Genomic DNA, 25,041 nt, shown 5'->3' with positions numbered 1-25,041 from the left:
TCTAATGGCACTCTTTACGTTATGGTCTGCAACTAATCTAGGCACCTCCTCGTGGACAGTCATGGGGTCATAGCATGAAAGAAGTGTTCAAATAACCACTTTGACAAGGAAGTCCCTGGATAGTTTCCACTCTCAGAATAAGATCACCTGGGGCAATGGCAAAGACCTTTGTAGAACACACTTCCAAAGCTGTAAACTAAGAGGAGAACTCTGTGGACTCTTTAAAGTGACTAACCAAATGAGATAAAAGTTATATGGGAAGGGTTATGGTGCCATTGAAACCCAGTGTTGTTCATTGTTGTTGCTACCTAAAGGTAACAGAGGCAACATACTGAGTCCTGTTTATCTAAGCACTCAGATCTTCCTTCTGTCAGACCACAGCTCATCCCAGTGTCTCCATTGCATAGGTCTGGGCTTCCTTCACACCTTTGTAGTCAGATGCTCTTGCAAAGCATCCCTAAAGCATTCAAGTCGAAAAGCCACTGTCAAACGTTTCTCGGGGCCATCCGTTAAGCCTAGCACAGTGCCCAACATGCACAAGAAACTCATTAAATAATTGATGAGCAAATGAATAAATTAAAGTCCCATCTGAAGCATGGATGTAAACAGAGAGAACACTACAAAGAGAAGAGAAGAAGGGAAGTTGGGGGAGTAGTTAAAAGGAATGAATGAGGATGGGAAGGGATCCAGCAAGCCCTGAAGAGCAGACTTATTTATGTTCTGACTCCAAGGCTTGCCCGAAGAATAAAGATTCTGTTGAACCAGGACAGGTGTCAGCATCACATCTGAACCCTTCATCTCTGACACACCAGACTTCCAAACAAAGAGCCTCTGTGGTCTGCTCTGCTGAGAAGCATGGAACATAGGTCATGCCTCAGGGCACATGTATACCCAGAAACTAGAGGTGGTAGTATAGGACACAAAGACAATGTGTTTCCAAGCAAGATGAATAAATACACAAGACACCCTGCTGTTTCTGGACTCGGTGAAGACAGAGGATCAGAGAAAGGACAGTCTGTTCTGGGGCAAATTCCAGCTCACGTCTCCTGACACAAGTTCAGCAAGGAAAGCTGAAGTTCAGATGTGTCCCTGCTCCCAGGTGCTATCCTCTGAACTCTCCATGTATGAGCACAGACAACCACTGAGACTGTGGCTCCTGCCATCACCTCCATAGCCACACCACACCTGTCCTTTCATGCCCATGTCCTTGTCTTCATGGCGTGCTGACCCTTCTTGTGGTGGGAACGCCTCTGGCTCTCATTAAGCAATGGCTGCTAGAGCCAAGAGTGAAGACCAAAGAAAGTCCCCAAGGAAAGCCATCTGGAATTGAGAAGCTAGGTGCTGAAAGATGAATCTCAGGCTCTAGCTAGGAATCTATCCTCCAACAACTTGCCTAGCTCCTTATATCCTCCCCTGTCCTGACCTGGATAGCTCTTTTCCAATGAAATGTCAAGCCCTCATTTAGAATGCCCATACAAGAGGTGAGTGCCACCCTGCTATCACCCCAGAGGCTCCTTTGTTCCAGCAGATGCCCAGATATGCTGCTTCAGCTTCCCCTGCTTCTAAGGCAGCAAACTCCACCCACAAAGTCTTTCCTGTGAGGCCAAGTCCTCACATGCAATCACAGGGCAAAATCATTTTGTAGTCATCCCTCCCTGCTCTAGAATTCTTGGCAAAGATCTAAATGGCTGGGCACCTGAAGTCTTGATTTGCAAATAAGAAATCTTGAGGTCAGGATGAACTGAAGATCAGAGCAGAAGACCACAAACATCCATTTGTAGGATCTACCATTACATTTGATAGCTATTAATACCCTTGGATCTGGGAAGAAATGCAGTCTTTCATAGGAAGGAAATGAAATGATGATTTAAGTTCTATGTATATAGGCAGCAATATATCCCAAGACAGAACACAAAGCATAAAAATGGAGAAGGGACAGGGGTGCTTATTGCATTAAAGTAAGGAGTTTCTTCGTTCTTGAAAAGATCCTTCTGCCATCTCCAGAATGTCTATTTATAAGACTAAATGAGGTGTTGGAGACCCATCCTATCTAATTTGCCTTCCCTTATGTAAGATCAATTTGGGGGCAGCTGAGACAAAGAAACTCCAAACATCCTTGCTGTGTAACTAGAGAAACCTCAGCCAAGATGAGCTTCTATTCTGATGTGATTTCACTTAAGATTTTGGGAGGGATGAGAATCCAGACAACTGATGGGCACAGGTCTCATCCTTATAACATCCATTTACCACTTTCCAGAAGAAAGTTCCAAGGCTAAAGAAATCAGTCCACGTTTGCTCTTCCCCTGAACTATGAACTTTGCAGCAGGGAATGTTTTATACACAACACTAGGAAGTGAAACAGATCATCCAGTGAGGACCAGGGGACCTCATTTTAGAGACCTTGGTGACTGTTCTTGCTTGTTTCACACCATCTTCAGAGGCCACCGAAAAGGGAGAGATGGGGGAAAGAAACTTACCATACAAATTAATATGTCCAAATGGGATCCTTAATCCTTAATCTTTTTTGAATAAAGATCCATTTTTCCTCTCCTTGGAACAGGATTTAAAAGTGTACTGGCAGTGATCACCTCTTAGGGCATAAGCATGTTGGCTACAAAGAGTTCTTGCACTCTGACTGAGCAGGGCTAGTGAGTCATCCGGATCTGATCTTCCTGCCTTCCCCCAAGTGCATGCAGGGATGGTGGTTATGCACCTCACCTGCTAATCCTCACATCCTCTCTCTGCCCCAGAGGCTGACAGCTACCCCTCTCTCTCTAGCTTGGCTCACCCTCAACATAGGCTTCCTTCAGTCCATCAGGACAGAGTGCTCTTTGCCTCTACAGGCTCACTCTGAGAATACCCTCCATTTCTAGCCAAGACTCCTTCAAATAACTTCAAGGTTTGGACATCCCTTCTATCAGACTCTGTTGGAAGCTCCAAGGCCAAGATCCAGACTGTAGAGGCTGTGAGGGAGCCCAGGGAGTCTATGCTGGGACCCTTCCAAAGAAGATGTTTCTACTTCCTATCCCAACCCCAGTCCTACCCTAAGGCTTCAGCTGAGTACCTATTGCCTCCCCACCTCCTCCACTACCCTCTCTAAGACCCTTAATCTAGCCCCTATTTTTTGACCTAGACCTAAGACAGTAACAAGGTCAGAGAATAGAGCCTGTGAGTCCTCTTGCATAGACCCTGGGCGTAGGCATCCTGAGCTTGCAGCACCTAGCAGATTCATTCTGCATGGCTTCCCTGTGCTGGATCCCTGCTTCTCCCTGTTGAAGCCACTTGCTTTGCCAGGTGTTTTCCTACTACATCCTCTGAGTTGATTTCCAAAAGTTTCTCCACACCAGATGTTTAACACACTGGTGGATGAGTTTATGGCCTGTCTCTTGAACCCGCACACCCATAATTCTACCAAGCACACACACAGAGAGAGAGAGGGGGGGGCAGAGAGACAAAAAGACAGAGAGACAGAGACAGAGAGAGACAGAGACAGAGAGAGACAGAGATTCATGTGTGTGTGCATACTCACACAAATTCATGAAATTCTTGTGTTCCCACCTGACCTAAGGAACATATCTCTCTCTCTCTCTCTCTCTCTCTCTCTCTCTCTCTCTCTCTCTCTCTCTCTCTCTCTCTCTCTCTCCTCTTGGTTGTAACCTCTCTGGCACTGGCTGGTCACTAGTATACACTTATATGAATGATGCTTGAATCAGAAAACATTCTTGTACACTTTTCTTGGAACTAAAAGTAATGGTGTAACATATAGAAATTTACGCTCTGAAATTATCCGTATGTCTTCAGAAAGTTCCAAAAATCAAAGGTTAAGAGCCTACTCAGATGGACAATCAGTAGAATGTGAACACCCTGGATATGTGGCACTACCAAATAGCTATCTCTAACTTGTAATCTTGGACACCCTTGACCATCCCCCAAAGAATTAAAGTTATGTCTATGAGGTACCAACTTCAGAAATCCTAACAAAGCTCCTGCTCTCACACTCTGGAGGTGGACATCCATCACCTACAAAGTGGCCTTGGGAGCTTTGCCGGTCTAACTTTTCAGATGCACTGTGGTTACCTCAGCCCATTCCACTTTTTCCACTCTGCCTGAGAAGGAGCTCTTCCCAGCCTCCTTGCCCACCTCAGCATGGGTTATTAGTCCATGGGTGGCCTTAAATTTACTGCTTTCTGTCTCTCTGTCTCTGTCTCTGTCTCTGTCTCTGTCTCTCTCTCTCTGTCTCTCTGTCTGTGTCTCTGTCTCTGTCTCTGTCTCTCTCTCTCTCTGTCTCTCTGTCTCTCTGTCTCTCTCTCTCTCTCTCTCTCTCTCTCTCTCTCTTTCCCTCCTTCTCTCTCCCTTCCTCCATCCCCTCCCTCCACTCCCTCCCTCTGTGTGTGTGTGTGTGTGTGTGTGTGTGTGTGTGTGTGTGTGTGTATGCTTTTCCTCTAGTCTCAATCTTTTTGACATTACAAGAAAGATGTAAAGAGCTCCTTAAACCTATTCCAGAATTCAGACAGGACCCATGACCTGCACTCTTGATCAGACCTATTCCTGCCAACACTGAGAGAGGCCAACCCTGACCATCCTTTGCTTAGCCTGCTCAGTCCTACTAATCATAATGAAGGAGCATATCAGACAAGAGATTTCTCACACCAGTTTGTTACTCAACAAACCAACCCTTAACCATTTTCATTTTCAGCAAAGACTGTAGCAGCTGCTTGGCCTGGTATCTGGCCACTTCCTACAACTATGTCTTACTTAAATTCCACAGGATCTCCTCCTGTCTAAAATTTCCATGTCTGAGATTTTTGGGCCAACATACATAACTATCTAGTTACTTCAGGTCATGACTTTGGCAAAAGGGTTTAGGAAACATGAGTAATAAAACCAGGAAGGAATTAAATATTTGGATGGAAGACCAGTTTTTAAAAAATATTACCTGCAACAGTGCAAAACCACTTGACAGATGTGTTAAAATGAGGGAGTCTTCACTATCCCCTTAAACAAAGTTCCAAACACACCAGACTTTGGAAAATAGAGTCCATGCAGTTCCTATTGCTACTTAAGATGAAAGAAAGGCCAGGCCAGGCTTTCCCTTGGTATACTGTCTGCAGCACTTTAGCTTAACAACTATTAGAAACATGTGAGCCAATATAATAAAGCCATCTATAAGTACCTGCATAAATTCTGTGCAAGCCACAGTGATCTTATGGGATCTGATTTTTTTTTCTTTTTGAAAGTCCTTTCATTTATCACTCACAAATCTTTGGCGAGAGTGAGGCAGGGAGAAGCAGGAACTGGCCAGGCCTGTGTGGTTTTCTAATCCTGTGTTGTAGGAATGGAAGGTGCTGCTGAAACACTACTCATGCCTTAAATGGTGAAGGCCCCAGCTGTTACCTTCACACACAGGACTCTGCTGCTATGTAGCTCTGTGACTCTGGGGATTTCACTTCTCTGAGATGACTTGTTTGAAAAGTGCAAAGTGCTGCTGTTATTTGTAGGGGAATGTGTTATTGTTAGTTTGTAAATGCCTTGCTTAGCACTGTGCAGGCACTAAGTGAATTCTGTGACTGAGAGTCATTTCTCCTCTCTTATAGGCTGCTCAACTTGGGCTGCCTCACAAATGCTCACTCACCTTTGCACCTGGTCACAGAAGCAAGCCCAGATTCAGAGATTCCAGCTCCTCCAAGAACACATCTGCACCATGTGTCTACCTGAACCAGGAGACCACTTTCAGCAGTAAATAATTCTGACTGCCCCAGGGCTCTGCTGCCTATTGGAGCCCTTTGTTTGGATGTGTTATTAACTACTCAACCGCAGAGGGCCAGGATTTCTGGTGGGGGTTGGGGGGGGAAGGAACGTTCAAGGAGGCCAGAGGGCAGGAAGAAAAAGATGATAAAGACTCCAGCAGGTGGAAGGCACACTGGGTGACCTTGGTGAATGTGTCATAGTCATACTGAGTCAGAGACGTGGCCAAATGGCATGATGGGAAATGAGAGGCTCCATGTCGGGGACTCAGCTGAAAAAGGTAGATAGAATACTGGAAGAGGTGCCTGGAAGGAAGCTTTCTTCTAAGCTTGCCTGATAGGCATGGCTGACCGCTTCAGCCAAGCCCCCATAGTGGCCAAACTAGACAAAAGGGAAGACAGTTCAAAATAGTTGATCTTTTTTGATAGTAAGCAACATGATATCAATCTGAACCTGTCATGTGGCTAAGGGACTACATGCTCAGTAAATTTGTGATGAACTCAATAAAGTACATGAAAGTTAAGTGTTTGCCTAAAGCTGTTCATTGTGTGGGAACACAGGGAATTCAGTTCTTCTAGTCAGATCTTCCCATTGGTCTAGAGAAAGCAGACCAGTCACTTGGCACATTAGGAACTTTTCTTGTTGCTTCAATCAAATACCCACAAGAAGCAACTTAAAGGAGTCTCCTTTGACTTATGGTTTGAGGGAATACAGTCCATTTCAGTGGAGAGGATGTATCAGTGGGCATGACTATGGAAGCTGCTTTCTCATATCCCAGAAGATAGAGAAGATGACAGAGTATGGCCAGAACCAGAACTCAGCTATAATCTATAGGCCCACTTTCAGTGACTGAATTCTTCCAGTGAGACCCCCACCTCTTAAAGCCTCCATAACCCTCTAAAACAGTCATGGTCTGGGGACTGAGTGGTCAAGTATATAAGCCTACAGGGTATCTTTCACATCTAAACTATAATACCCAGAAATTCCAACATCATGTGATACAAGCCTCCATGATCCACACCTCCAGGACACCTCCTACCCAGTTTCCTATCTGCTTTCCTTGACTCTCAATTGATTTATGTACACACACACACACACACACACACACACAAACTTTGTGAAATGGCTTGCTTGCCTCAGAGTAAAAAAGTTTCTAGTTTGTCATCCTTTGACAACAGCACTTCACACTGTTGGTCTGGGAATATAGCTCAATTGTTAGAATGCTTGCTTAGCATATGTGAGTTCCTGCACACATAAACTAGCCATGGGAAGCACACAGCTGTAAGCCAAGCACTGCAGAGCCATAGGGAGGAGTATCAGAAGTTCAAGGTCATGATTGGCTGCATAGCAAGTTTGAGGCTAGCATGGAATACATGAAATACTATCTCAAAAATGAATAACCAAAAGACTTAGCACCATGCTTAGTGTTAATGATGTTTCCAGGTTAGTCCCTGGCTTTTGCTGTTGTTGCTGCTAGTGTTGTTTTGTTTTTAAGGCACAGGATATATAACCTAGAGCTTCCTATCACCAGGCTATACACTTAGCCCTGTCAGCACATTTTAAGAAGAAAATGTGAATATTCCCAATAAGTTCTGAGAGCTCCTGGGGGGGGTCCACTGTGTAGCAGGGCATATTAATTAGTCCGTGTAAATGCAAAATCATGCAGAAGACCTTAGGTGACGCGCACGACTGAGGCTGAGTAAGGAAAGCATTGAGCTGCTTAAGGCGCTGAAGTGTGGTAACTGAATTTCTCTAGGGAAAAATGAGCAAAGAGAACTCGGGAGACTTGCAAGAGGAAAGGGGAACGTGGTAACATGGAGGGTCTGCTGCTGGGGTAGCTGGAGGACTCAGAACAGGAACATCCGCGATTCACTGATAAGGTAATTTATGTCACTGCCTAAATGTCATCCTGCATATGACTTGAGTGCTAGAGCAAAAGCCTGCGCCTCAGATGAGTGGTGTTTTGAGCACCAAAAGGCAAGTTGCAAGCGTTGTGATGAAGACTCACAAAACCAGGGGAGGTGTGATAGATGTTGAGCCAGTCTTCACACTGACGTCCCTTAATGAAGACCATCTCTGAATGAGTGTCATGAAAAGCAGGTCTGCCACAGTCTCCCCAGCCCTGAGCATACTTAGAAGGATGTGAGGAATGCCTATACAGGGTGGAGCTCTCAGACACTTAGGTGTCATCTGTTTCATGCACACATCCTTATTCCGTTCCTGATAAGACCTGTCTAGTAACTAATAGTCTTTCATCATAGGTAATATAAAGTCTACATGTCTTGCTTGATGATTCCTTCCACATTACTCCAGAGCTCACCAATACACCCCTCAAATTCCACCTCAGACAGATCTCAAGCCTGTTCACATCTACTGTGGATCAGCTATCCCCATCACTCCACTTTTATCCCATTCCAAGCTGTGAAGGTTTCTCACCTGGGCCATGGTCTCCTAGTTAAACTTCCATTCTGTGCCCACTCTTTATCTCCCATTTTGGTCCATCGTCAACAAACCAATATTGTTTGTGTTTTTTTGTTTGTTTGTTTTTTCAAAAAATAAAGAATTTAAACATTTCTTCTGAGTTTAGAATAAAAACTAAAACCATTAAAAGCGCTATTTACAGAGTTTCACCATACCTGGCTCTCCAACCTCATTTCTTCCTCCTCTTCTTTCTCCTCTTCCTCCTCTTCCTCCTCTTCCTCATTCCCCCCTCTTCTCCCTTTTCCCTCCTCTCTCTCACTTCCTTTCTCTTGCCTATCTTCTCTGTCTCCATCTCCCTTTCTCCTTTCCTTCTTCCCTTCCACCTTTGTATTCTCTCTTTCAGTGTTGGGAGTAGAAGTGAGCCTTGCACATGCTGAGCTACATCCTCACCACCACCCCTCCATTCTATACCACTATTCTATCTTCTCTTCTCAGACTCCCCACACTTAGTGCTACAGACAGCAGCCACTGCCTGTCTCTATTGCACACTGCCCAACCATCCCTTAAAAGAAGTCAGTTCTAAACCAGGGTTGTGCCAGTCTTCCTGTTTAGCACCATCAGACAACTGCCTTGTTGGCTTGTTTGTCTATTTGCTCATTATTTGTCATTAAGTCCTCTCAGTGGACAATGTCCATGGTGCTCAGTCTGTTTGTGGTTTATGGTCTCCATGGACACTACACCCCAGCATCTCTGCCAGTACTTGGAACACAACTGTTATCAACACTGAACCAGTTGAACAAATGAGTGACTGTGTCTATAGCCTTTTTATCATTATGCACAGGCTGGAAACATGAAATGAGAGTTGGAGATCCAGCACCAGCCCAGATGGTGGCATCTTCAGCAGATCTAAATTCTGAAACCAAAGCAGATGTGCTAGTTATTAAACCAGGGCAGTGCCCAGCAGGAGAGCAATCACAACCCAGAGTTAACACTGAACTTAAAACCACAGTATTCAGAGCACAGATTCGGTGAGCAAACACATAAATGTCATTAAAGATATGGGGAAGCAGAGTCCAAGGCTCTCTGTCTCCCCTGTGCATCTGCCTGATTCTTCATCTCAAAGCTCTATCTGTGAACTGGACCTTGAACACATCTTTGCAATTAAAGCATTGACACCAGCAAATAAAAAGTCATTACATCAGCTGAAAGGTCTTTAAGAGTGTTGTAATTATAGGTAACTACTCTTCCCAGGGAACAGCTAGGAATACCCAGGCATGGAAGCATATTCGGTTTCACATGGTAGGTATCTTTGTATGAGATCAGTATACTCTTTCATAACCACAAGGTTGAATCTTCTACAGAGTAAGAAATTTGGGGTGCAGAATACTGCTTGTTGTATTTTGCAGTTGTCCCTTACCCTAAAAAGCAAAAAGTAATCTCAAAATTTGATTATGGAATCAGTTAAAATCAAATGTACTCAGCAACTGAGTTCAGCCAAATATCATGATGATAGAAAATGGATATTTTGTCTCTTTATTAAATATTTTTTATGAATTTGAATTAAAGGTTTATTGGATTGTTTGGTCCTCTTTTATAAATGCAACTAACTCAGGATCTCTTTCCAGGAAGACTACAGGAAAACTCTCCCAGACAATCTGACTCACTCTTAGTGGCCTGAGGAAATAATGTCTTTCCCTCCTGTTATGATGGCAGCCCAATTGTGCTGGCTTTTCTTAGTTTAGTACTGCTTCTCCACCATTCTTCCAACACCCAAGGTTAAAATGTTTTCTAAACCTCTCTCTCCATGGTTTCTAGTTTGCTGCCCATCCAGCACTCACATGTCTTCAAAACCATAGTTTCTTCTTTCACATTAGCTTCTCACCTGTAGGAGAAAGGCATTGAATCCCATTGGCCCAGTTGGAAACCATTCCATGCTCCTGTTTGTCTCCAGATTAATAGATGGATGGACCATGGACCTGTATTATTCCTGATTTTAGTCAGTCCCCATTCATTCCTCAACCCTTAACCCACATTTTCATGGAAAACCTAAACACAAAAACTTCTACAAAAAAAAAAAAAAAACTAAACACACAAAACAACTAAACGCAAAAACTTCTTTTGGGAATTAAACAGGGTCTTGCTATGTGGCCCTATATAGACTGAAATTAATTCTATAGTCCAGATAGACTCAAAATTGTGACAAAGTACCTCTGCCTCATTAGTGCTGAGATTACACGTGTGTATTACACACTTAGCTATTCCTAATACTTGGCCTGGATTGATTGTCTTAGACTTCATTCAACGCAAGTTACTTTCAGGTTCTTTCGAAGTTAGCTTGGCCTGTCCCACTATTAGCAACTTGTGCATGGATAGAGATGTTTATTCATCTTGAGAAATAATGTTATTGCCAAGATTATGAAATTCTAAGAAACCTAGACTCATAATGTATGATTTTGTTGTAAAGACCTATGAAACAAGATGTAGGTTTGAACCCTCTTCATTACCTAAGCCATAGCCTATACTTAGCAACTCTTACTCAGTAAATCATAGAATGTGTGATTAAAAAATAATGTGTACCCCAATACATGAACAGTTTATGAATAATGTAGGTCAAACTTCAAGGAATCAGGAGACACGCCTTCCCAAGATAACTTTACAAGGAAAGGAGTATTTAAATAATGTCTATTGATAACCTAAAATTTAACAACTACTTGAGCACCCACTGTGATGTTCACTGCAGCATAAGCAGATTTGGGGACTGTCTCACTAGCTCTGGCAGGAAGTGGGGATGGAAAAGGCAAAGTGAAGTTGGCGGGAAGCAAGATGTGTCTGCAGTGACTGCAGTGGTAGACCTGTGTGTATGCTTTGTCCTGAGGGCTCTTGCTTCATGAACAGAGGTCATGGCCAAATGGACTATGGATCACTGTCAATGAATGGACAGTGATGTGTTCATAATGGCATATGACTTTGTTTTGTAGACTGTCCATCCACAGGTATAACTTGCTTCACCCCCTAGAATGGCTTCTTTGGTAAGGAGGGGGAGGGAGAAGAACATGTTCTGAGAGCTCTTCTAAGTTTGCTTCCTAGCTAGCCCTGACATTGAAGAAGTTATAGACTCTCATATGGCAGGTTATACATGCCAGGTGGCTGTCCAGAGCTGGTTTCTTCTGTCCCTCACAACCTGGCAGATAGGAAAGGTCAGCACCCAGGGATCTTGGAATGCATGCACCAATTTTGGATTCCACATTTAATGATGACCAGTGAACAGCTTGCTGGAGCTGTAGAGGAGACACAAGCCTATTTGAACTTGTTGATTTTGACTTCAATACTCCTCCTAAGCTCAGCCTTTCCTGCTTTGCTGTGTTGCTAACAGATCTTGCTCCTTAACTTCACTTCCTCGTGTTTCCTGTGTCCAAACCTGGTTAGGCTTTTCCTGTATCACCTGCTTTGGCGTTGAGGAGCTTCTCCTCCTCCCAGGACTTCATCTCCAGTTGTCAAGGGTCCAAGAATCAGAAGAAAGAAGTCTACATTTCTACAGGTCACCTTCTATTTTCTGCATGCCCACCCCCAGAGAGACATAGAATCTTATTAGGATAAGGAGATAGCACATTAGAAACATAGCCCAATAGAAGTGCTGTTGTCCCCACAGAGCTTCCAGAGAGAAAACATGGCTGTCACTTGGCCTCAAAAGCTTTCAGATAATCTCATGATTGATCTCTTAGCCTAAAAGAGATCTCCTGTTATTATTCTGAGTTATCTATAGCCAGTTGACATCTTTCCAGCTTGGACCCTCCTCTGCCTCCAGCTCAGATCAATGGATTGGCTGGAAACACTGAGCTCTGGATCTGTCTGCACGTTTTATAGCCTGTTTCAATCTCTGCTGTCATACTCCATCCAACAGGCTCCCAGGAGGCTGACTGCTTAAAGGTCAGGCCAGGCCGGGTCAGGATTCAAGAAGACTGACTCCTGACATCATTCTGATTTTGAGAAAGTCAAAGCATCATACTTAGTTAGCCATCTGCACAGCACATGAGATTAGAGACTCCACTCAGAATCCAATTAACATTTCTGGATGGTGTAACTCAGAACTCTCAGTCTTAAAATGTGGCCAGACTCCGGCCCCTTAGAGATACTGGAGGACAATATCGTTCACATTATATGATTGTTGACAACACATTAAAGCCACCAAAGAAAGGACAATGTCATCTGCATTCACTAATGATGCCTTCTAGGTCCCCAAGCCCCCAAGTTTCAGAAGGAGATTTTTTCCCCCTAAGGCAGTTTTCTGTTAAAGGTAGCTGGGTGGTCATGAAGAGAAAAAGCCAGTTTTCCTGATACTGGCTTGTGAGCCCAGATGCTTGAGAAACAGAGGCAGAAATAGCCCAATTTCAAGACCAGCCCAGGCAGCTTAGTGAGATCCTGTGCCAAAAGAAGAGAGTAAACCTTGGCTGACAACGTAGCTTAGTGGTGAAAAAAATTAGCCAGCACATGCCTGTCCACTTCTAAGTATTGATACCACAAACAAAAATCAGTGGGTTCACTGGATAGCTGCCTACCTGGGGGAACTATAAGCAAGCAGGGATGACTGTAATAGGTGTAATGCGGCCATGCAGTAAATTTGTCATCTCTGGAGTAGATACCACCAAGCCAGGCCCCCCACCCCCCTCCCCGTTGGCTGCCAAAAGCATCCAAACACCTGTTACCCAGAAAACTGAACATTTAAATAAAATAACCCAGGTTTCTGAACATAGGGGGCTAATGTAATAAATAGACGCATTATCTAGGCATGTACTGAAGGCATGTTGGCACAGACTATTAATCCCAGCACTTAGGAGGCTGAGGCAGAAGGATCAGGAATTTGAGGTTAGCTTAGTCTTCATGGAAAGACCCAAGAAAGATGGGAGAAAGGAATGAGGAATGAAAATGGGAAGAAGAAATTCCTATTTTCTGGGACTGTAGGGAATCTCATTCTCATATATTGCTCTTAGGGAATTCATTACTACACTCATTGTCAATATATGAGCTAGATATAGAAAACAAATACACAAATGAATTTGGGGGTATCATTTGGCTCCCCAAATGACTGGTATACTTAGGTATAACCATGTTTATGTAGGAAAAAATATTGTACGTGTTTACAAGAGCAAAGACTACACAGGAGTTCAATTAAAGTCTTGTACCTTAAGATGATAGATTAAATGCAGGTTACAAACATGAAGGGGTGAATAGAGAGGTGTGGCACATGTGTAATCATAGGGCCTAGGACTCTGAGGAAGAGACAGGACCATGGGTTTGAGAGCAGCCTGGGTTACAGAGTAAGAACTTATCAAAAAATTAAAATAAAATAAGGAAGTACAAAAGTTTCAAGAAATAACAGAAGGGGTATACTCAAAAAGTAGACAGTATTGTGTGTGTGATACAACCTCCTGTGTGCTAAATATAAGAAAAATTAAGAACATGTATTCATATTTCTTAATATTGAAGTTGCTTGTGTTTAATTCACAGGGACACAGAACAACTTTAGTCAGGACTGAGGGTACTGGTTAAACAACCTGCAGATGAGGGACACATGGACGAAGTACAGTGCCCATAGTTTATACATGAAAATGCTGCAAAAGGGCAGAGGCAAATGCAGTATCTTAAAGTTTATATATACCTTATATAAGTTTTATATTATATATCATACACATAAGCTTTATTAAGTTCGTATACACACTTTATGTGTACATTATACAATCTTTATTGAGGCATTATGTACATAACCATAAAGTTGACCCATTTTAATGTAAAATTCAATGACTTTTAGTAACTCTCCTAAATGGAATAATCATCAGTATAATCCAGTTGTAGAGGATTTTATCATCCTAGTGAGATATGTTGGTCCATTTGTGCTTCATCTCTGTCCCCACCCAGGCCTTGGTGACCTGACTGCTAAACTAACGTCTGTCTCTATAGCTTTGAGTATTCCTGACAATTGATACAGATCTTCCTTCTTTTACCTGGCCTTTCTCGAAGATCATTCATTGCACTATGCATCAATACTTCCTCATCTTTAGATGTTAGTGGTATTCCACAGTAGGGATATGCCATATTTTGTTGACCAGCTTACGAACTCATAGACATTGTGTTTTTCTACTTCTTGCTGATTAAAAAAAAAAGATGCTATGAATTTCATGCACAAGTCTTAGCGAGGTGTATTTTTGAACTGTCTGGTAAATATATTACCTATACACAAATTTTTAATATTGTAAAAGATAAATGACACAGCACATGCAAGCAATCTTAGAAAAAATAAAAAACAAATGTGTGTGCATGTTCACATAGAATGATTTCATCCTGCTAAATAATTAAATAAGTACATAAAAAAGATTAGAAGGCAGAAAGCTAAAATGTTAGCAGTGTTGTCTCTGGGTGATGAGATGGTAGATAATTTATGTGTTTGTATGCTTTTCTGTATTTCACTGAATTTTCCACTGTGAATATAAATTACTTTTGTAATCAGAAAAAAGGCACACTGTTATTAAGAGTAGAAAAAAATCTTTCCCATTCAATTTTCCAGTGTCTTTAACTCTCTGTTACAGACAGATGTTCTCACAACTGTCCACAAATGGGAGCAATAGTGGATGGACACCCTAGCCCCTAGGATGTTGGTTACAATGTAGCGATAATCACAGAGCGCCCCAAAATACAAATCAATTGTAAAGACCTTGAGATCAGTCTCCATAGCAACCTGACAAGGGCATGACTCTGTATGAGCATTGCCAGAGCACGGGATGGCACAAAGTCCAGCTCAGACAGTCTGGGGTTAGCAAAGGGCCATGGTGCTTAGCTTCGTGGCAATAAGGTCAGGCCTCCCAAAGCTTGAGGAGACCAGCAGCTCTTTAAATGATGGGACATTTAAATCTTAACTGATCATTTGATTGTGGGAGCCTGTGAACTACCGCTTCCACTGATACAACTGCAAATAGATGTCATGATTAAGCAGTTTTAAGAATAGCATTAGAGGCCAGTGAGGTGTCTCGTGCCTCGGAGAATAAAGGCACTTTCTACCGAGTCTAATGATATCAGCTTTCTTTCCAGGACCCACACACAAATTGTTTTACCTACACAAACACACACACACACAAACACACACACTCTCTCACACACACAGAAAGAGAGAGAGAGAGAGAGAGAGAGAGAGAGAGAGAGAGAGAGAGAGAGAGAAGCATGGTGCAAGGTGTACCTTCACAAGCACACAGAAAAATAAATACATGTAATTAAGACTAATTTTTAAAAGTCATTTGAGAGATAGATGCTCATCCCTCTATACTTAGATCTCACACAGTTTCATCATATTGTTTCCTAATTACCCATTTATTCACACAGAATCTACCACTTATTAATTTGAAGCAAATATCTCAGATATCCAAATATTAGGAAGATATAAATCAGGCTAACATGCGGTTGATTAAGATACCCCTGTTAAACATGTCTTCAGTGCAATTTAAAGTCATACCTAACGGATGCTGGCTTCTTGGTGTTGTGAGACATATGATGCTAAAGATTTGACCCCTCTCTTGCTCCTCCTCTCAAAGACCCCATATCCACCCTGCATCAAAATGGGCCTCATATGGATACATGTACACATTCAGTCAACATCTGTAAGTTCCCTTACAACATCTTCACATCCCACTACCCACAAAGAGTGTTACCTCAGTCAACCATAGTGTGCACATTTAAAATATAGCACAGTCTTAGAATACCTTCGTGAAGAGTCTGATATGATCCTGGAAGCACATCAAGAACTGTGGTGAAGAAGGTGAGGTAAGCTACAGCACCATCAATGAAGACAGTAGATTGTAGGTGGCCACTTCCCAGGGCTCTTGAACACTGGCAGCTAGAGAGGGTCTTAATAACTATAGAAGTCTCTCTTGCTCAAGTCTAAGGAATACTGCTCTACATTCTCATGAAACTGAAACTTGCCAATCTTGGCACTGTTAAATCTTTTGGCTGGCTAATTCTTTGTGCCGTGGAGGCTGGAGCATTCCACCCATCCTCATTTATAACAACCAAACATGTCTCTATGCACATTTCCGCAAGGGATAAAATCATCCATCGGTTGGAAGTCACTGCAGTAGACAGTAAGACCCTTGAAGGCAGGGAAAAGGTAAACTGCAACAGAGTACACACCCCAGAGAAGATGTCACAATGCGGTTAAAGTATGAATTAGTGATCCGGTATCTACTTGGGGGTCCCCCAAAATGTTGGTTTATAAACTCTGCTATTGGGAACAAAACCCAGTCCCTTATATATGCTAGGTAAGGACTGTATCACTGAGCCCCCAGATGTCATTCTTAGAGACTTTATTCCCCTAATGCAGTTGTGAAATATTAGTAGCAGGGTCTATCATAACTATATCAAAGTAGTTCTCACATCCAGTATACAAATGATGTATCATAGGAGGTGTGGGTACTGTCAACCACCACAAATCATGATGAGACATTTATTTGCAGGAAGGTGTGTTGGGTGCCACGTAGATTTAACCCATGGTATACTCCACCCTCTCTGATGAATCCTCTTACTTGAATAGGGGCTGGTTAAAACACTGCTGGTTGGTATATTTCTTAAACAGATCCATTACATAGTTTGTAATGGAAACTATAATACACAATGGCTTCTCTCTCTTCATCTCAATCCATTCATTGTCTCTGCTCTTATCAATGGGATTTTATAAGCTGACAGACCCTCCTCAGTTTGCTCTGTAACATGTGAAATCTTTCTAGTACATTCCCATATTACTTGGTGGTGGCATCACTCTGAGAGCTTTGTGTATGCTTTTGGGTACATACATTTTTTGGTTCTAATTTCAGATATTATTTTAATAATTTCTAGGAGTATAAGAGGCCCTCAGTCAATGGGTGCTGAGTCAAATGTCTATGTGGTAGAAAGTAGGGACTGGATGAAAAACATTTAGAAGATCTTTCTGGAGACTCCAAGCTACTGTAGAAATAAGTGCATCTCAGAGTTTTTAACAGGAGTGTCATTGTAACACTTTAACTGAAAAAATATTCTCCAGGTTCATCAATAAAAACATATCTAAGGGGGAGAAGTACAAGTATTTGCTATTTTCAACAAAACATGAGCACCTTAAACACAGTGCTCCTTGTTTGTATGTGGAGGTTCACTCCTGATCTGAGTTACACTTGAAGTAACTCCACTTCACTAACAACAAGGTGTCCAAAATTTGACTCTGTTTTTATCTCTGAATGTTAGGAGCACATAGAAAGTGGTATTGGAAAGTAACAAAGAGCACATTCATGTCAAGTGTGAAAAGGGAAGAGGAAGCTCCTGAATCTTGCCATTTTTACTTTAACTGAAATTGTGATGGTTTCCATTACCCAGGTTAGAGAATCAGAATGTGTAATTGTCACCAAGAGACTTTTTTAATATCACTGACCAAAACAAACAAGATACCCTATTCAGTCCAGTTTGACTGCCAAATGCTTCTGTCACTTTGGTTTCTTCTTTTAAATTTTCTTCACCTCTTTTCTCATCTCATATAATAGAGAGCTTATTTCTATGACCCTGTCCCTCCTATAAAGTGCAAAGGTATTCTCAACATGTGGCATCCTTGATATTCACAGAAGAAGACTAGGAGAAGCATCTCCATCATCTTTCAGATGAAACAACTGAAAGGTGGAATTCACCTTCCTGCCAGGCCAAGACCAAGATGATTGCCACTCACACATGGGCTCCTATGAGTCTCTGCCTTGAGAAGCATGGGCTGGAACCTGAGAGACAGGGAAGGGCTATCCAGCCATGTACTTCAGACCTTTGGAAGGGACAGCACTTCTCACAATAGTTGTTTCCAAAAATTGTCTCCTCCAACCTCTGTATCAGATGATGTTGGTTTTCTACAGAGTAATGACAGTAGACAATCCAAGAAATGGCCAATAGCATGTCAAGGACAAAAAAGAAGCTTTACCAGCCAAATACTGGAATGTAAATTCCCATCCCTAGGCCCGTCACTCCTCTATAGCCTGTTTCCATCTTTCACATTATAAATAATTCAGTTTCCTTTTCTCTTAAATATCACAAAACCAAGTTGGAATCTTTATGTAGAGGATTCTTCTGTGTCCTTCTCTCCCTCCTCCCCTCCCTTCCTCCCTCACCAGCCCAGGCAACTCCCCGGAGAGCGACCTCTCAAGCTTTAACATTTATTCTTTGACATTTCAGACTATTTGTTAGGCAGAGCTGCCTTCTTGAAATCAAAGTTGGAAAATCTTGCTGAAAACTCCCGCTTGGCCCCGTCCAAAGGTGACAGGAAGGGTCTGTTAAACCCCAAACACTGGCTTCTTTCCTCACCTGGAGAAACCCTCTGATCCCTATTCACAAAAACAGCTTCTGTTTCTCTCTCACACTCTTCCCATGCCATGGGCCAGGACATTCATCAGAGAGTCCCCAAGAGCCAAAAGGATGCTCCCTGCCAGGAGTCGCCAGTCATGGCATTGGGACATGGCATTCAGGATGCCTGTTGAACAGGTTATTTAACATGGATGTCAGTCAGGATTTTTGTCAGATACTGAAACAAATATAGAACGAGGAAAATTAAGTTACTTACCCGGCATCACTTGCTTAGTGGCAACACTGAAACTGGGATTACCATCTTCATTTCTGTGTGCCACTGTTAGGTGACATCAGTCTGTGGCAGTGGCGGTGTTAGAGCAGAAGTCTCAAGCTCCTTTGTCAAGGGACTTACCATATGGAGGACTGAGCCTCCTGTTGGGTAGAGATGTGAGGTATGGTCCTTCCTTGATATCTTTGATGTCAACAGGTCACGGATGAAACATCCTGCTTACTTCTCTTTTAACAGCTACTAACCACACAATAACCAGTGTTTCCTGAAGTATGTGTGTGCAATGTACTAATAGATGTTAAGTAAAGAATGCTCTATGTTCAATTATGTTGGAAAACTTTCAGAAGAACAAGGTTTATTTACAGCAGGGGTTCTCAGAGCCTTCAATATCCCAATGTACACTGTGAACCTGTAAGAGCCGGGGGATAAGGCGTGTGATGCTCTCTAAAGCTATCTGATGAATCTTTAGCATCTGATAGACTAAAAGGGAGTACTGCTAGGACCAATGATGAGAGGCACATGATCTTCACATCATTTATCTAGTAACTGAAATGAGAAAATGATTTTTCTGCAAGTCGGGAAATTCCAAATTAAGGAAAAACCATATTGCAGCAGCTGAAGCCTTGCCCAGAAAATTGAACTGTCCATGTGGAATAACAGTTGGAGAAGTGGCCAGCCCAATAAAATGATTATGATAGTCATTGTGGTGTTCTTCTTAAGCAAGTTGGCCATTTGACATCATGGGTGTTAACCCACAGAGGTCTGTTGGGGTCACAAGAAATGCCAAATTGACAGCCATAAAGACTGAAGCATTCTGTGATCATTTAGGCTCAGACTGAAAATTTTAAGCCATGAAATTCCAAACTATGATCTGTACTGATGGCACCTCCCATGATGCCCACTGACTGGGAAAGACCAGATTCCAGGTCTCCCTGGTCAATTCTGAGTCAGCTTTGTCTCAAGGGAAGAACTTGAGCAAAACCAAGCACTCTGATAGAGACATCCGGAGATTTTCATAGACCCTGGGGATACTTTTTTATCCAGACTGATATTTCAGAAAGTAGCACTCCCAAAGAGTGGCTTGCAGTTTTATTTCTTCCACCTTATCAGCAGGAAGGTGATGATAGTATTTATTGTGCATGTGTACACTGATTCAGTTAGCATCTAGTCTGTGTTCTAGGATTTTCCAGCTCCCTAGGATTATTAATTGGCCTGTGGAACACAGATTTCAGGTCACAGATGTGCTCTTGTCTTGATCAGGTGGAAATATCTTGGAGATTGCTTCTCCACGAAAAACAGCAAGAACTGCTTCAGGCTTCGAAACCTCCTGTTGTGGAGGCTAGAGCCTAGTTCCATCAAACTCAAGGGTACTTTAAGTACCTGAGTGTCTGAGAGCAAGTCATGTTCCCATAAGGATACATATGGCTCTTTTCTCCAGTCACCATCTTCTCTTTTCCTGAGAAGTCCATTTGAGGAGAGGACCAGCATTCATGAGCTTTCGCCAAATACTATTGAAAGCCTTCAATATCTTATCATATCACAAGAACATAGACACAGTACAGCTAGCATGCACTCTAAGTAAGAGGGATGGTGGCTCGTTAGAAGTTTGTAACAGGAAATTTGCCAGGCCACATCTGACAGCATGGAAGTCACTTTACCCATTGTCAGCTTAGGTCCTTGTCCTTCTCACTGGCAAATGAACTTCACAGTCAAGAGAGGGAAGAAAGGATATTTATTTATTTATTTATTTATTTATTTATTTATTTATTTATTTATTTTTTAGGGAAAAGGCTATTTGCCCCAATGCAATTCCCAATGGCAGAACTAAGCTTCATTTAACTGCCATGGTTCCAGACAACATAAAGGTGGCAGAAACCGAAGGAGAGAAATCTGTAAAGGCAAGCTGGCCTTGTAGGTCCCAACCAAGGCTTTCTCCAGTGTTACTTACCAAAGTCTGGCTTGGTGGTGTGTTCTGAGCTGCTATGATACTCTTGAAGCCAGTCCTGGTGGGGAGGGCACAGTTCTGGAATGCATACCCACAGGTAGCCTCACTCCGTGCTACTTCACCCCTGCCCTTGGCTGAGTGGGGGGTCCTGACACCCCTCCTCTGAACCCACAGGTGTCATTTGACTTTTTGTTGAGGGATGAAGTAAGAGTTCAGTGGTTTGGAATCAGAATATCCAGGGTCCATTCTTTCTGACTGTGCCATATACCCCATCTTTTTATCCACTTACAATCATCAAAGTCACACTCATTTACATTGAAAAGGCGTTGAAAGACTGCGATTGGCATAGGGTCATGAGTTAACACTGTGATTATGCAGAGCCCAGGGGTGTTCCTGATCATGTGTAATAAATCCTTGTGTCTCCTAGTATGCAGGCCTGGAAGTCCCACCAGGGCTGTCATCAATGGCTTTTTTTTGCAGTTCTGGTTGTTTTCTGGGAGGCTGTAATCCTGACTTTCACCTTCACTCTAAAAAGTCTCAAGTGCCCACTGGGACTGTGCTGGAGACTCTCCATACAGGAGTCATCAGCATCCTTTATGACCTGCTAGGATCTATGCTTCACAGAGTTCATCCTGAACATCTTACTTCCGTTTGTCATAGAAGTCAAGCCTTTCCCCATCTATGGCTTAACCCTAAGAGTTCCCTCCTTATTCCCAGACTGCCTGCTACAGACTGTAACATGCAGAAACTTTGAACAAGGCTCCAAAAATTCAAATCTACCTGCAAGGAGAAGAGTGTGGGCAAGGAAGACTGAGCTCCTGAAAACACACTCAAAAATGTTTTTTGTTATGGGGAGCCGTTCTCCTGATGGAAAGACTTCACAAGGCAGAGGAGTCACAGATCTTTTACAAGCCACGTAGAAATATCTTTCCTGACCAAGTTGTCCTTTAACAAAAAATGAGGCCAGGTTACTCTGTAGAGGTTTCTATCACTGTATACAAAGAAACAGGGCCCAAGTCCTACCCAAGCAGACTTCTGAGTCCTGATGTAATTTTGGAACCACCCCCTGGCTAACATAGCTCCTTCAAGTCACTTGTGAGTTCAAGTAGGGTTGAAGGAGGAATTTGATTTAGCTCTGAAAATACATTGTCAGTTCTAGGCTGAGATTCTCTTGGGAAGTGGGAAGTAGAGGGGGTGGTAACCACAGGATTTCTAGAGGCAGAATACAGAACCAGAGCTTTCCAAGGAAACCCAGGACTGCTAAGTAGCTTCACCCACTTCAACCAGTGTTAAAGAGCAGGAGTGGAGTGGGTAGACAGAACAGGCAGAGGAGAGGAATGGAGCCCAAGACCAGAACTGGATGCTGCAGATGCAATTCAGGTCTGGCAGTTTCCAGCCAGTCTCTCTCTTCTCTCTCTCTCTCTCTCTCTCTCTCTCTCTCTCTCTCTCTCTCTCTCTCTCTCTCTCTCTCTCTCTCTCTCTCTCTCTCTTTCTCTCTCCACAGTCAAGCAGAAGAGTTTCCTCCTTATCTCTCAGAGGAGCCTCAGGGGAACCAAACCTACTTTTCAATATCCCATTGCTTCTTTGTGTCTTTCTGCCACTGGAATTTTACATTTTGCATCAGAGTCACATTAAACAACCTGTGTGATATTCTCGCTTCAGTGCAGGAGTCAGCAAGCACTGGAGAAGAAGGCTCCACTCTGCCCAATCTGTTACTGTCTTAGCTCAGAAAGCTATACAACAATAAACTCATTCTGCATCGATCTGCCCACTCCTGAGCTTGCTCTGGGGAACCAAGCCCTCACCAACTACCTTACAATTGTATCAGAGACTCTTGATTTTTGCCCTATCCTGCTTTCGGCCTGAAGGAACTAGGCCAAATTAGAGGAGGTGTCACAGCCTAGTGTTCTGCTGCTGCTGCTGCTGCTGCTGCTGCTGCTGCTGCTGCTGCTGCTACTGCTGCTGCTGTCACACTTATGGAGAGGGGGAGATGAGAATGCTCGGGTTGTGAACTTGACTGCAATATGGAGTTCCCATGAGAGAGAGAGGAGAGCCTGGGGAGCTCAGAGGCCAGCTTCTTAGCTTCTAATTTGAAGCTACTTAGTGTCTGTTCTCAGCTTGGCAAGAATTACATTGCAGAGATTCAACACACCAGTAGATATCAAAGGCAGTTCCATAAGGAAGCAGGGGATGGTGCATGAAGGACCATATCTTAAGATAGGGAGCTGTCAGGGTAAAGTTTCCAGGAGCAGAAAAGAGGCTGTTTTTTTTGGGGGGGGGGAGGGCAAGCAAAAGAATGACCAAGAGTACTCTAAGCACAGGCATACCCTGGGGTGCCATTGCTATGAAAACCCAGGGTGGTTACTGACTTTGTCTGAGCCTCACTTTCCCATGGATAGAAAGTTCTGGTTCTGAGTAGTTGTTTCCTATAATAAAGAGGGTAATGATTATGAGTGCTCCATTGTAAACCTAATTTGAGGTGTTTAGCCCTCCTGAACTGGCCACACAACATTGCCTCATGCACAGCCTCTGTATGCTGTGCCACTTAGAGGTAACCAGTAGAGTAAGCATATGGTTGAGTTTCACAGTCTCCAATACACACAAGTGGCACTTGTCAAATGCCACTCCAGAATAGAGACCAGGAAGTACCTGATAAGCATTCTGGGCTCACGGGTAAGCCAGGAATTATGTTCCACAATGAAATCTCTTAAGATCAAACCGCCTGCTTATGTTTAAGAAAGTCACCATGAACATCTGTCAGGGAGCTCTGAACCAAGATGGTGAGGAAACAGCAGGTCTGACTGGTGGTGCTCCTTGGCCCTCCAATCTGGCAGCCTTTCTGGACTGAGCTCTTCTCTGGGAGAGCCCAGGGCCAGTTCTGTCTGCTCCCAAGGTCTAACGGGGAGAATCTCACGGCACATTAATACATAGCAGGAAACCATGGAAATGGCAGGCCTTGAGATGAGACATTCTTTTCCAAACCAGGTCTTTCTTCTACCTGGCAACCTTCCTGCCCTTCTCTGGTGTTCATGTTAGTGTCACACAATGTCATTGTGTATCTTCTGACCTCTTACCAGATCTTCTCACACATGGCCCACAGTCTTGCCTCATACCTCACTGGTAAAATAGAAGCCACCATGCAAAGACTCCGTGATTTTTCTTGCCCCTGAACCTCTGAACAACCCTACAGCTCTGTGCTTTCTTCTTGTGTCCTGCTACATAAGAAGAGCTTGCCATGCTAACTAACCCCTGTCCCCTCCCCATCTTCTCAGGGATTATTCCCATGCTGAGCCCTTGCAGGCTCTATACATGGCAGAACACAGAACATTAATATTTCCCATATGAAAAACCAAAGTTCTCCCTTAAATTCATAACCCTTTCCTTGGTTCCAAGAGTAGTCTCAAATACCGGACATCTCTGCCCCAACCCTGATAGCTTAGAATCTAAAAGAATATACAAAAGTGGGAGTTAGTGCAGCCTCTATACCAGGCCACTCTTATGGACACAGACTTGGAGTTAGGGTAGGAAGTATTCAATCAGACATGTGTAGGAAATGAGTAGCGTTATACAGAAAGGTACCAATCTCATCTTAGCAACACTGCCACACCTCCCACCTACCTTGGCTTGTTTCTCATTTCCTTCCTGCATGATGGAGCTCCAGCAAGCCCCAGAGAGGCTCAGGGAAGATCCATATACACCTACTGCCCTTTCCCCAGCTCTTGTGCTCTTACTTGCATTCCTCCCCAAAGGAAACAAACATAAAGTACAGACGGCATTTTTTAGCCTTTACACACTTATGTTGAGGCCAGGACCTAAGCTTGGTCAGAAATATACACCCTCTCAACTCAGCTTTTGACTTCCAGTAGGATCCAGGGAGTGTTCTCCCCATTCTGGAAGCCCATGGGAACCCTGCCAAGACAGCCAAACCAAGGTGACTGTGTGCATGCATGTGCATGTTTCTGTGTATATGTATGTGTAAAAAGATTGGTCTGTAATTTCAGAGAATAATCTTTTTCTAAGTAAGGAAAGATAAAAAGGAACTCTGCCAGAGGGAGAACCCCACAGGCTTGCTGATACATCAAAGAGAAAGGCTCCTCACCCCAACTCCCAGACCCCTTTGTACATCAGCTCTGAAAATAATACTTCAACAGTTCTTAGCTTTTCAAATAGCAGAAAACTCTCCAGGTACCAAGGATATCAGTAGTTCTAGTAGTAACTAAAGGAATTGAGTTTGAATCTTGCTTCTGCCTATCACATTCTGTAATGATAAACATTGAACATCCCTAGGTACCTAATAAGATGAAGAAACACT

General features: G+C 43.1%; 1 protein-coding gene across 4 annotated transcripts in view; it reads right to left on the bottom strand.

Moving 5' to 3' along the window:
• Window positions 1–25,041, bottom strand: part of Ntrk3 (neurotrophic receptor tyrosine kinase 3) — a 375,670-nt gene that overhangs the window by 71,279 nt on the left and 279,350 nt on the right. The window lies entirely within an intron of this gene.

Source organism: Apodemus sylvaticus, chromosome 1 (genome assembly GCF_947179515.1).
Source record: "Apodemus sylvaticus chromosome 1, mApoSyl1.1, whole genome shotgun sequence".
In the NCBI taxonomy this organism is placed as follows: domain Eukaryota; kingdom Metazoa; phylum Chordata; class Mammalia; order Rodentia; family Muridae; genus Apodemus; species Apodemus sylvaticus.
This window is presented reverse-complemented; position numbering and strand designations above follow the sequence as displayed.